We start from the raw sequence: 14,183 nt of genomic DNA on the forward strand, positions 1-14,183 counted from the left end.
AGAAGGGGTTTTTATGGCTTAGAGCAAAGGATAAACCCACCTCAAACAAGAAGATGTTTTTACCAAGCAAGAAGACAGCACAGGCAAACAAGTCAGCAAATGGTGCAAGCAGAAAAAACGTCTCAGAATTTTCCACTGCCAGAAAACTGAAAACCAACTTCTAGCTTAAACTGTAATGTACTGACTTTGAGTGATTGGAGAACAGTAACATGAACATGGTAATTATAGTAGTTATGACAGGCTATAGATAAAAGTTAAGGTAGAGATTGGTTCTACTGTATGAAGATGCTCAGCAAAGAAAAGTATAGAATGCACTGTAACCAAAACTAAAGGTCTCCAGGCCTGCCTGCAGCTGGGGCTGACAGCTGTAGGCACAGCTCTGTCACCCACCACCCTGGACTGCTGTAACTCTTGGATACAATAAACTGCATTTTGTATACAATAAACTGCATTTTGAAGAGCTGCCTGGAGTCCCACATCCCTCATTTTGGCTCTCACATAGAGGGGCACAGCTCAGGGCTAAGGCAAGCAGTACTTGCAACTCCCCTGAACTATGAGTAGTCTGGTTAAAAAAAAAAATGAAGTGGCTTTGTTGATAGGAAATAGTTTATCCAGAATGAAGTGTATTGCAGGAACTTGCCCACTTTATCTCAATGTGTTATGAAAAACATGTCAGTGAGTTCTAATATATTTATAAATTCATTTCAACGTCAACTTCTTGTTGCAACATTATCATATTGATGCCACAATGTTCAGCTTTCTTCCATGTCCATGTCAATAAACCACATAAAAATATTGGCTTTCTATGTTACAATTTGAAACAAAAGAAGTTTTAATAATAGAAGTTTCCTGCAGCCAATAAATTCTACCAGACCAAACAGAAATTTTCCCCAATAACAGTTTGTATATTAGCAACTGGGTACTGGGCATGTTTGAAATACAAATTTTCCTAAAGGAGGTCAGAAGTGAGATGTAACTGTTGTCATCTTGTTGCCCTCAAGAAAACACAGAAGTGCACCTCTCCGAGGTGTTGAGCACATAAATCCCTTCAGTACAACGTGCACCAGTGCTGGTCTTTATCCCTTCAAATCGAGGGATAAAAAGGAACAAATGAACTGCATGAAAAAAACCTCATTATGTTGAACATTCTGGCCAGCATCCAGCACAGATTAACACAAAGCATGTTGGCTGCTGTTACCTGGATTGCTGGAGCCTGCTTTGCTGTCCTGGAAAAGGGCTGAAGTACCTCAAACCCTTCAGATCTTCTGTGTGAGCTGGCTTTTCCAGGGAAAGGAGCAGGGTTAAGGAGAGGTACAAGCAGTGACCCAGCTGGGACCCCAGCTCAGCTCAGTGGTATCAGGGTAAGATGCCAGTAGTGACTGTGCAGCTCCAGCACCACATATATTTGCTCCAAAGTTCTCTCAGAAATCTGATTTTATTCATTAGCTTTACTAAAATTTGAATACAGACAAAGGCCTGTCCCACAGAAGCTGAAATCAAGACTCTGTGCTACTCCCTGCCCTAAATCCACCTATTCCCTGCAGAATGGGCCTGATTGTGTCTTGGAAAATTGTCTTTTTGCCTTTGCCACCTTGATGGCTGAAAAAAATCATTAAAAATTATGCCTTAGTTTCCTGCAGCAGCTGACAGCTTGACACAGGGGCCCTATCTAAACAGTTCCTATTCAGGGGGGCAATGAAATGAGGAGGAATGTTTAAATATCAGTATTGCTTAACTAATGATAATTTTTTCCCAGAAATCTGGCAAATATGCAAGCACCACAGTGCTTCCCAGCTCCCTGTGAGTGCCAATCTCATCCCACATGTGTTCCCTGCCCAACTGTCACAGCATGCAGCACCCCCTCCACTTCCACCCTGCAGCAAAGACACAAAACCTGCAAGCATGAGGGGGTTGTGCATAAAAAAACAGACTTTGTATTACAAAATCCCCACCCAATGGTGCGTGGTATTCTACCTATATTATTGGCACATTTGTTTTAAAAATTCAGTTTCACACTGGAAGATGCCTCAATAAGTAAAAACAGAGGAAACCACAGCATACAGTGCTCAGCTGTTACAATCCAAGGTGCTGTCAGTGTAATCAGAGCCCTTTCTTCCATAGAATCTTTATGCTTAGGGACTTGATCTATAATGGGAAGACACCTGTGGCTGAGGAATGACAGGCAACAGTGCAAAAAGCAGTTTTTATCCCCCCAAAACACTGTTTCCAGTGTAGCTGTTCCTGGCATGAAGGTGTTCCAGGCTCCACACCACAGCTCCTGTCTCAGGTGACCACAACAGCTTGGAGCACTCCTTTAGTAAAACCAGGGGACCACAAGGATATATTTTATAAATATGTCAAGTGGGAAAAATCCCTGGAGAAGCCACATCAGCAGGACCACAGAGATAGTTTAATTGTGAACTGCTTCTGCTCAATATTAAGCAGTTCAACTGCTAGAGAAGGAAGGCTCTGGGAAGGCCTTTCAGCCATTGAAGGAAAATATCCAGTGAATTGTGAGCACACTGCAGAGGGTGTGCATGGCATAGATGCCTGCAAGACCAAGAGAGTGGCCCCAAAGGCCAAGGAGGTCAGTCAGCATCATGTTCCCACAGCCTGGCTCTGACTGGAGCTGTTGTTGTGCCTCACCTTGCAGAGCTATCCCAGCCGCTCCACACAGCCTACAATTCCAGCACAAGCTACACACACAGGTGCCATGCTACAAACACCTGCAGAGCAAGGACTTTGAGGAGCAGATAGTTGCCAAAGACATCCAGGTAATCTTCACAGAGTCTGGGAACCAACCCAGCCTCTACCTGATCTGTGTCCCATCAGAGACAAGATGCTCTGGCAAAACTCTGGCACTGAAGCCAGACCAACTCCTACCAAATCTAGTCTGAACCACCTTCTGCATTGTCTCTCCCACTTTTAATGTACAATCTTGTGTGGTTTTTGCAGCAATACTTCCAGTCTGTGTTTGTGAAGTTATCACTTCCCTCTGCAAGCATAGCAGTTTGTGATTTTGAGTGCAGCAAAACATTTCTAAACCCTTGATTCACCTCTAGACTTTGTGGAACTCCACACTGGCAAAAGTTTCTTTTCAAGGCTGCACTGGTTGACCCCTCTTACTCTGTGGAACAGTACAGGGCTGTTTTCCTGAGCAGCAGGTCCAGCTGCTCATACCAATTCCTAAATCATCCTTCCAACCCAGCCCCTACCTGCTCTAAGTGTCCCATCAGAGACAAGATGCTCTAGCAAAACTCTGGCACTGCAGCCAGACTAACTCCTACCAAACCAAGCCTAAGCCACTTTCTGCATTGTCTCTCCCACTTTTAATGTACAATCTTGTGTGATTTTTGCAGCAATACTTCCAGTCTGTATGTGTGAGGTTATCACTTACCTCTGCAAGCACACTTACAATGTCTGGCTTTGTGCTGCAAGGCTGGATGGGAGGGCAGGAAGGTTGGACAAAACACTTCTTTTTACAGAGAAATATTTTGCCAGGAAAACAATACATGGAAGCAGCAGCTTAATGGGACCCAAGTAAAACACAGAGGCTTTTGGAACCTTTTTCTTGTTTCTGAGGGCCTTGATTCAAAGCCTCCTCCAAGCCATACAGTGAGTTGAATCACTTGCTTTATGGAATCACCTTGGAGAGTCACATTTCAGACCTAAGAGTCTGTGTCACAGTCAACTTATTTTCCACAGCCTTTAGACAATTCTCTTTCACAAGGATACAGATCTAGTGACTTAAACACATCAAGTTTAACAACCAAACCACTACTTTGGTTTCTGACTAGCACTGATACCCAATTCTTTCATCTCCTAACCCACTGCCATGCCCACTGTCACTGCAGACACAACTTCTCTGTTATCCACATGTTTTGACAAAGACAGAACAGAGCTATGGTGTGCTCCAGAACTGATGTACAAACTGGGTGAAGGGGAAGCTGGAGCAGGAATTTAATTTCAGAGTTGAATCATAGAACATCTCTACCTATGTTCCTGAATCTTATTGAGAAGAGTTTAACCGCTGTTGCTATTCAGGTAGCAGTTAATCAGCTGCTCACTGCAAGACAGCAGCTTCTAGGTACATCTAGGACTTTGATGAGGCTGCATCATCTGCTTCAGAACCTATTTCAGTAAATATAACTGGTTTATCTCTTGTCTCCTAATTTGCTTCAAAGTGACACATTTTACTGAATAGATCAATCATCTCACAGCCAAGAAGGCAGCAGACACAAAAATTAAAGTTTTAGGTTGTTCAACAGCTGTAGCTTTGTTTTGAAACACAAATGTTTATCACCAAAAAGAAAACACCAGACGAGGTCACTGTCCCCAAGAGATCAGAGCTCTCTTCCCTTTAAGCTCTAATCAACAAAGGCAGAGGGTGAATCTTTGTCTCATTCTAACATTTGGCCACCAGCAAGGTTTGGGAATCAGTTCCCACTCACACATGGGACACACGCACGTGGACAGGTAAAGACAGGCAGGTGCCTCTGCCTGCAATGATCCTGAAATCACAGAGCCTGAAGTGGGAACAGCCCTTCTGCACAGGTTCTGCAGCATTTGTGAGCTCTGACACATTTATCTGCAGCTGCAGACATGTGCTGGCACACAGACGTGTCCTACATAGGCAAAGGGATTGCTGGATCTGATAGCAGGGGCAGGACTCTGCCCTGTGCACATCTTCATGCCCTAAATGTGCTCCAAGGGATTTAGACTCAAGTTTTGCATATTCAGAATGCAACCTGACTTGTAATTAAACCCTTGGTGACTTCTGGAATACCTCTTCAGTCTTGGCCTCTTCTGCTGGGCAGGGCAGCTGCTATGGCTTTAGAAAACCTGTCTTTTCAAGGTCTGAGACAAGGAGGTCAGGCTGATGTCTCAAGTCTGCTCAGATCAAACTCAGAGTGCATGGCTGCTTCATTCACAATATTATACCCTACAGCACTCTGAGTGCAGCAAAACATTTTTAAACACTTGATACACCGCTCTAGACTTTGTGGAACTCCACACTGGCAAAAGTTTTCTTTAAGACTGCACTGGTTGACAAGAGTGACCCCTCTGACTCTGTGGAACAGTACAGGGCTGTTTTCCTCAGCAGCAGGCTCAGCTACAGCCACCTTCATTCATGTCCAGCTGCTCATACCAATTCCTAAATCATCCTCCCAAATTGCACTGTGATAATTTAGGGATGCTGGCACTGTGGACTGGTTCAGGGAGCTGGTTGTTTTTTTTTTTCATCTGGATGTGATAAAACCTTCCATTCAGAGCACATCTGCAGAGATGTATTAGTACAAGCAAGGTACTTACAAGCAAAAGGAAACACATTCAGCTTTTTCCATCAAGAGAAATGCCCAGGAAGCAATTGCACTAGTGGTGATTGTCCACATAAAAATGCAGCTGTAGTGATCTGGAGCTGCCTAGTCCACTGCAGAAGACAGAGAAATGCTAAGAGAAGAAATCAACAGATCCTGCTGTGAGCTCAGCATGTCTGGATTTTCCTGCATTTATAAGATGAGAGCTTTTGTGGCTTCTGGTGGAAGAGACCTTAATCAGAAAGAGGAAGAAGGAAAAAAAGAGATGGCAATGTTCTATTACCTGACATTAAGGTATCCAAATCTGGCACTTGCAATAGGCAGGACAAAAGCAATTCCCACCTTCAGGCTGAAACATGAGCTTGATTTTGGCATCCAAAGCAGGGTTAACTTGCATTTGTTGACCATGAATTTCATTGTCTCCCTTAGTTCACTCCACTTTGGGCTGGAGTGTTCCCATGACTCTGGAAGGCAGTTGGGTGCAGTAGCTGTGTCACATTCACATTTTCTGCAAAATCCCTTCGCCCAGGATTTTCTCCTGGAAAGCTGAGAAGCCTCAGAGAAAAATGAAAACAATTCTTATCTCATTTGCTTCTCCTGTGTTGTGCTCATGTGGAATGTATTTGGAGATTGTTTACCCACAGGTGATTGTTTCGTTGGATTCTGGTGTGAGTTGTCTTCGCTCTTTGGCCAATCTGGGCCAAGCTGTGTCAGGACTCTGGAAAGAGTCACGAGTTTTCATTATTATCTTGTTAGCATTGAGTAAGTATCCTTTCTGTATTCTTTAGTATAGTTTATTTTAGTATTCTTGAATACAATACAGTATCATAAAATAATAAATTAGCCTTCTGAGAACATGGAGTCAGATTCATCATTCCTTCCTGCCACAGGGCACCCCACAAATACAATAGTAGCTGCTCTAAATGGTTGGGATCAGGTGATCCACATGCCCACCCCTGCTCAGGAAGAAGGAAAACCTCACCATCATCAGCACTCCCTTCTCAGGCTTCCTAGGGCATTCTGGTTGGAAAAGAAGTGCCACGGGTCTTGGACCATCAATTAACAGGAGCCAGGAGGCTCTTGGTGCTCTGCTTCTGGCCCAGCCTGCAGATCTCCAGTGTGTCACTTAGCACTGCCGTGACAACAGGAAACATCTGGCCAGATGTATAAAAAAGTACTGCCAAAGGTGCTCAGGGTGGACCCACTTTAGTCAAAGTGATTCAAATCAATCTTAATCACATTTAGGAATCAGCAAGCAGGAAATGTTGTTTTGAAGTCACTGATTTGATCTGTTTCTAAGAGAAGGCGAGTCAGACTCATCTGTTCACTTGTGTCTGAACACAGCTCACTGCCAGGGTTTCTCTCTCACCAAAAAGGAGAAAAGAGATGTGAATTTAAGCAATTTGACAGCTGATAGCAATCAGAAATCTGAATGTGTCCAGGGTGTTTTGTACTTACGCTATCTTAACTTCCTGTTGCTAGTGTATGCACCCTTTAACATTAGGAAAAAAAGGAATTTAAAATGCAAGGAAAATAGAATAAAATTATATCTTTAAGTGCTAAATAAACTATCAAACATGAAGCTGAAAAGGGTTTTGGAGTGCAGAAAAGCACTCAAGACCAAAAAAAAACATAGCACAACCTTATACACAATTCTTATACAGGTACTGAACTGAGTCAACTGTTGAAATGATTAAGCAGTTGGAAACCAAAAGCCTTCTCTGGGGACAAATTCAAGACTTCTGAGATGTTTCAAGTTCAGATAAATCTCTCTTATTGAGCTAATTCAGTTTGTCATTTGACTATGAGAAGCCAGAGAGGTAGAGGGAAAAAAATCAACTACATATTAGGCAAGATTAATTACTTTTCACAAAAAGTCTGAAGAACCACCTCAACATAAGCAATGCTGGTTGCTTGTATTTTAAAAGTCACTCAAATTTTATGCCATGCTTTCCATCACTTCAGAATTTCAACAAATCCTCACAGCTTTGATATTTTTGTTTTACAGCAAAGAAAGGGCTTAAATTGGATTTGATGATCCTAAGTGTCTTTCCAACCTAAATGATTCTATGAAATATTTACTTACCTACATGAATAAACTCTAAATGAAAATTTGCACCAAAAGATCCCTTTAGCATTCCACAAATTTCACCTGAGCAATGAACTCATTGCCTGAACTGGCAATGAGTGCAGTGTCCCACAGGTGATTTGGGGGAGAAACCAGCAATACTCTAACCAGGTTAAATCTGAAGTCTCTCAGCAGCAAGGAGAAGGTTAATAAGTAACATAAAAATAGGGAAGTGTTTTCAAACAATGAAGCAGAAACTCATAAAACTAGAGTTCTGGGGAAGAGAGGTTCTCTCCCAGTGACCAGTGTCAGCTGAAGTGTGGAGTTACTTCAGTATTTGCAAGTCAGTGGTTTAAGGGGGAGTTCAGTGCTGTTCAGCATCATCACATGTGGCAAAAACCAGTGAGAAATAACACACAGTCAAATCCCACAGAACTGGATAGGAGCAGTCTCATTTTCACTGCCACCAAGGCCCTGGAAGCAGCCAAACACATCTCCTTCTCCATGAGGAAGCCAAGCAGCCACTGAGCTGTCTTGTGCACTTCCTGCCATATGTTTGCTGTTTAAGGGACAGTGGTGCCGCTGGTAGGAGCCTCAAAGTAGGGCAGATGAGTAATTTAATAGACAATCTTGATATGAAAGAAGTAGATGCTGGTCATCACGAGTTATCAGAGCAAAAGCAGCTTCACACAGACCTGCACAGGGTCTGTGTCTCACCAACTCCCAAAGCATATCTTCACTTAAGGTTCAATTTCTCATATCCTGGAAAGCTCAGACCAGTTTCTCTGAATAGAAGCCAAGGCAGGATACAAATTCTTGCTGGCATTCACATACACACAGTATTTTGTTAGGAGAAATATAATCTTTGTGACTTCAGTTGTAGAAGCAGCTGTGAGTTCATCAGGCTCACCCTGCAGTGGCCTGGAGTGATTTACATAAATGAGTGATTTGTGTAAATGGAGTGATTTATGTAAATGATGAGTGACCTTGCAGAACCTCAGGGGACAGAGGTTAATGTGACTTTGGCCCAGCCAGCAGAGGCCAAGGAAGTGCTCATTAATGAAGAGAAGTTTGATGCTGGCACTAAGCCCCTCAACACAAAGAGGTCTAAAAGAGCAGGTAGCTTTGCTACCTTGCTTTACAAGAAAACAGAAAGAAAGTTCTTTCAGAAAGAATCCTAATTCAAGCAACTATTAACTCAACCAGGTAACTGCATCTTCCTGTTTCAAAATGCTTCTGGACCAATCTAGTTGAAGATGTCCCTGCTCTTGCAGGAGGGTTGAACTAGATGACCTTTAAAAGATCTCATCCAATTTGAACTATTCTATGAAATAAAAGAGGAGTCTTTCATTAATTTCTAGTTTTCCCTTCCACAAAGTATGCTGAGATTTAATGGGAGCATGGCCTCAGTCCAGTTTAGTTCTGTTCTTTCCTCTGAAGGACGTGAATCTGAACAATTGGTTTTATTTAGTGTTATATTTTAGTTTAATGGCTTGAAAAAACATGCTTTGGGTAAAAAAAAAAATGCTGTCAGAAAGGGGAATATCAGCTGTCACATCCTCTCTAGGTTTTTGTCCATGAAACCTTGCATGCTGAACTCAGACCCAGGGATCAGCACTGCATTGGTTTTACTTCACTGTGGTTTTGTACACACAACAGAAACCCTGAGATTCTTTTCCAGGAGTCTCCAAATGGCTCACACATACTGTGCTGGCCTCACAAAGCAGCAGTTAAGACCGTGGAAGCACAGAAAGAATCATGCAATTTTCACAGGAGAAAGCTGGAACACAGAGGGCTCAGAAGCACCTCAGAATTAATTAGGAGATCATTTTGAATTGCAGAGATCTTTGTAAACACACATGTGGCCACATTGTGGTTTTGCCAGAATTACAGCTGAGTATTCCTGTTCCTAACTGGGACAGGAGTGGGATAATAGGTGTTTGGCCAATCTGCACAGGCAATAGGCAGCCAGAACAAGCTGATTTTCTCCAGCACTTCTGGACAGTACCATCTTTCTCCTTATTTTTATGGGTGAATAACTTAGAAGGGATTCAACCACATTTAGCTCCAGTTTAAAAGCAAGTCTGACCCACTGAAGCACAATGCCACGCTGTCAGTTCCAGCAGAACATTTTTTTCCTCTGTTTCAAGGAGCCTTTAAAACAATTTTCATAGTTATTATGTGGTACCAGACAGGAGTTACCCCTGAAGTGCTCAGTGAGTGGCAGGTCCATCACCCAGATAAACCATGTGCCAGCAGCTATCCCTTACAGCTCTCTTAAACAGGGCTCTCCCACTCACCTGCACACAGCTTCCAGGGCAGCCAGAAGAAACAAGCAGCAAAGCAAAAAATCCCTCCAGAATTACATTAGCCACATCCATTCCTGCCTCTTCACAGCACAGAGGTCTGCAGGAACCCAGAATTCAGCTCAGCCCTCTTGAACTGCCTGCTACCACTACCCAGAAAAACAAGCATTCCATGCTCTGGGCTTGGAGGAACCATCATTTAATTTAGGGATGAGTTGCTGTGGGAAGCAAAGGGTTGCTGAGCCAACAGAGTGTCAGCTGCACTCTGAGCTTTACAGCTGCAAGCGTCACTCTTGCTTATTCCACTCTGCCAGCCAGATTGAGAGATAAAGGCTCTTTTCTTTGCTCAACACTCAAGACAGCCTTAAGAGCCACACTATCAGCAGAAAATCAGCCCTGTGCAGCCAATATTGCAAGATTTGTAGTGATAGAGTCTGAAAGCAGGAAGGAGACTGGTGTAGCTTTAACAGCCTGCTGCAGTCTCCATACAAGCCCAGATCTGAAGAGCCATCATCAGAGCCAGTGGATTTCCACAGTACCAACTCAGACTGACCTGTCTTGTAAGGGAATGGATTTCTCTTTGAATTCTCACTGGCTTTCCTATGGGCACCATTTAAGGCCTGGAGCAGGACCTTACTGCCACAACAAAATAATCACATTATACTTATCAATAGCTGTGATGCACCCAAATAGAGCAGAACTAATGTCCTATGCCTTACACCAAAGGAAGGAGCAATTTAGATTCAGAGTGCTCTCTGCTCCTAGTTTCCTTTGTTGAATTCAGGTAAGGCACTGCTGTACTTCAAAGTCTTCACCAAAAATTAAGGTGACTATGGAGAACATCCCCACTTAAAACTGTCAGTGCAGCTTGCAAGCTCAGGCAGAGACTGTTTTGGCATGAGCTTGGCTAGCATCTGCTCTACAGAGGCTCAAGAGCCAAGTCCAGACAAAAACTACAATCCACAGCAAAGAGTGAAACTGCCAATGAGTCCAGCTCTTGCTTCTTTCTATAGGAGTGCATTCTTTCCTAGGGCTTGAAGGCTCCATTTTGCACTGGGCAAAGCCATATGCCCTGGGAACATGACAGATTCAAAAGGATTCTCTTGTCAAGAAGATAACTTGCCTCTGTTCCTATAGCAGTAGTGTTTAACTGCATAATGCAGCAATGGTGCTCCTCCACATCACTGCTCTCCACAATTCCACTCCAGTCACAAACCACTCTAGCCTCTTGGTATCCAAAAGGAGACAGAAATAGCTCCTCTCCAAACAAGCACCACAGCACCAAGAGAGCTGTTCTTGCAGCACATTTTACAGGGAAGTTTGACCCCCATCTATCCTGCTAAGGAATTCTACCTTTAGGGAGAGCACTTAACACCCAGCTCTCGGGCTAAGCACTCTGCTCCACAGCTCTGTTTATGCCAGGAAAGTGCTACCACTTCTCAGGGCTCTCAAGGTGCCTAAGCTGCTGCTGCAAATAATCATAGAATCATAAAATGGTTTGGGTTGGAAGGCATCTTAAAAGTAATCTCCTGACATGTCCCTTAGTGACTCCAAAGCTAAGGTGCCAGACCTGATCTCAGCCAGCCTGTGGTGGTGTTCTCAGGGGTCCCAGGATGAGGGAAGAGATGAGAATCTTGACTCCATGTTTCAGAAGGATGATTTATTATTTTATGATATATGTTATATTAAAAGAAAATGATATATTAAAACTACACTAAAAGAATAGAAGAAAGGAATTCATCAGAAGGCTTGAAAAAACAGAAAAGAATAGAAGGATAATAAAATCTTGTGACTGACCAGAGTCTGAGACAGCTGGACTGTGATTGGCCACTAATTAAAAACAACCACATGAGACCAGCCAAAGATGCACCTTTTGCATTCCACAGCAGCAGATAATTATTGTTTACATTTCGTTTCTGAGGCTTCTCAGCTTCTCAGGAGAAAAGATCCTAACGAAAGGATTTTTCATAAAATATGTCCGCGACACAGCGGCACGAAGGCTGGATGATGACCAGGAAAGGGATGAGCAGTGGCAGAGCAGCGGGGATCTGGCAGGAGCAGTGGCAGAGCAGCGGGGATCGGATCTGGAGGATCGGATCTGGCAGGAGCAGCGCAGCCTTTGTTGCCGGGACCGAGCGGGTGCTGCAAGGAGCCGGGGCTGCAGGGCGCTGTTGCCATCTGCTGGCACCAGCACAGAGTAAACCAGGCTGGCTTCCAAAACCTCTTCATACACATCCACAACTTGTAGCATGATTGTTCTGTAGTCACAATTGCTAGTGTTAAAATAAATTAAAAAAAAAAGAAAAAAAAAGAAAAAAGAAAAAAGAGACAACTAGCCTGCTAGGAATACAGCACTGACTGAAAACCAGGGAGCAAGACTTTGGCTCCAGTTGATGCATTCTGGAAATCAAATGGAGGTGATGATGGATATGGACATGCCATGGACAACCATGGAGAAGTCAGGCACACCTGCCTCCTCAGGGTCAGCATTTGTTTCTGCATTCTTCTGAGCACATTAATAATCTTCTCCCCACAAAACAGGCCCAGAAACAGCTGCTTGAGTAGAGAACAATCATCTCCAGGGCCAGTACCCCAGCTTGTCCCAACCAAAGTGACCAGCTGCTGATCCATAAATGGTTTCCTCCAGGTGGTGACCAGACCAATATCCCACACACAGTCTCTCCTGCCCCATCCATGGAGCAACAGGCTATGAGGCAGATGAGGAAAAACACCAGCCCACATTTGAACCCCTCTGTGTCCTGTGCTCCTGAGGCAGCTTTAGCAGTTTCAGAAGGAATTGCCATGCTAACCCCAACGACAATCACCCTTAGGAAAGACTTATCCTGAACTGACAAAACAAATTAATTGCTGCTCCTGTGTGTATGTTCAGACTTAATAACACATTAATTAACATGAGACTTCTGCCCTTTGGCCTCATGCCAAGAGTGGCTGAATTAATGACTGAAATTAATGTGACAAGAGGCGGAGAGCTGAGGCATTGGGGTCAAATTAAGTAACACACACAGGGACTCAGACAGAGAACAGCTCACCCCTTGGCCCTTGCTGCAGTGAAACCAGAGCAGAACTTCACTCTCCTTCCTTTCTGCTTTACATGAAGCTTTGGTTTCATGGATCTCCTAAGTAAAGGTGCCATGCTGGAATAGTGAGGACATCATGTTGGAATATCATGTCTCATCTGTTTATTATGAGACAAGATGGTTTGATCTTGTGGGGCTAGAAGGCTGGAGCGGCAGGTATAAACTCACAGCTCCAGCAACCCAAGGATCCTACAGGCAAGAGCTTTGTGCAAACCTTCCAGTGAGGCACAGCTGATCTAAATACAAAGCCAGAATCTCACTGCAGGAGTTTTTGATACCTGTACTCTCTCCATTTCATGTTTTCACTCAGGTACCTCAAAGTGCTGGTTGATTTGATCAGGGGCAGGGAAACAAAGAGAAGGGAGATGGATGGGGGAGGCAATGCAGGAGGGAATAAGAGGAATGTGGGGGAGCTGGTGGCTGCTGCCAGACCCATCTGTCCATGCAGCAACAGTCCCAGGTGTGAAAAAAAGCTAATAATTTGTTTTTAAAATTTTAAAAGTTTAATAGTAATAACTGCTTATAAAAATAGTAATATAATTAGAGTAATAAAAATCTGGACAATTAGATTTAGGACAATATGAGACAATAGAAACAAAGAGTTACAGACAGTCCGGGTACCTCTTTCTGGGCAAAATAAGCCCGAAAAAGGACACACATTAACAGAGGATTAAGCCTTAAAAGCAGCAACCTGTTGCACATTCATACACCTCATACATGATGCATAAATTCCATTCAAACACAGGATTCTGTCTGGTCAGTGTCAACTTCTTCCTCTGCATCCTGACAGTGTCTTCAAGGCTGAGCAAGGTGGGAAGAAGTTCGTTTCTTCTGATAAGTGAGAAATAAATTCTTTTTTTCTGAGAGATTCAGGTGTCCTGTGGCTGCTATCTCAGTGGGAGTACCTCATTCCTCTTTTTTAAACAGTATCTTATATAGCATAGTTTCTATTTTAACATTATATTATAACCTAAAACTATATTTAACACACTACTTAAGAAACTTAATACAGCATAACATTCTAACATAACACATATAACATTCATTTTAATACTTGCAAAAAGCCAATCATAAAATACGCATTTTTCACACCAGGGCTGCTCCTCTTGCTACAGCTCACCTGTGCTTCAGAGCAGCACCAGCTCCCCATTAGAAGCAGCCGGTGTGATAAAAGGCTTTGTGTGTCAGCGCCAGTGAAAACCTGTGCCTGGTTTGTTCGGTGCCGGAGCAGCGTTAAAGCTGCCTGGCAAGAAGCTAAGGAAATTGGATTGGTTTTTTTTTTTTCTTCCCGACATTACAGCACGTGAAAGAAAACCCAACCCCGCTGAGGACGAGGCCATGGGGGAGCCCCGGTCCCCTCGCCTCTCCTCCTCCCGCCCTGCCCGCGGTCCCC

This window comes from Geospiza fortis, unplaced genomic scaffold, assembly GCF_000277835.1.
Source record: "Geospiza fortis unplaced genomic scaffold, GeoFor_1.0 scaffold118, whole genome shotgun sequence".
Classification (NCBI taxonomy): Eukaryota; Metazoa; Chordata; class Aves; order Passeriformes; family Thraupidae; genus Geospiza; species Geospiza fortis.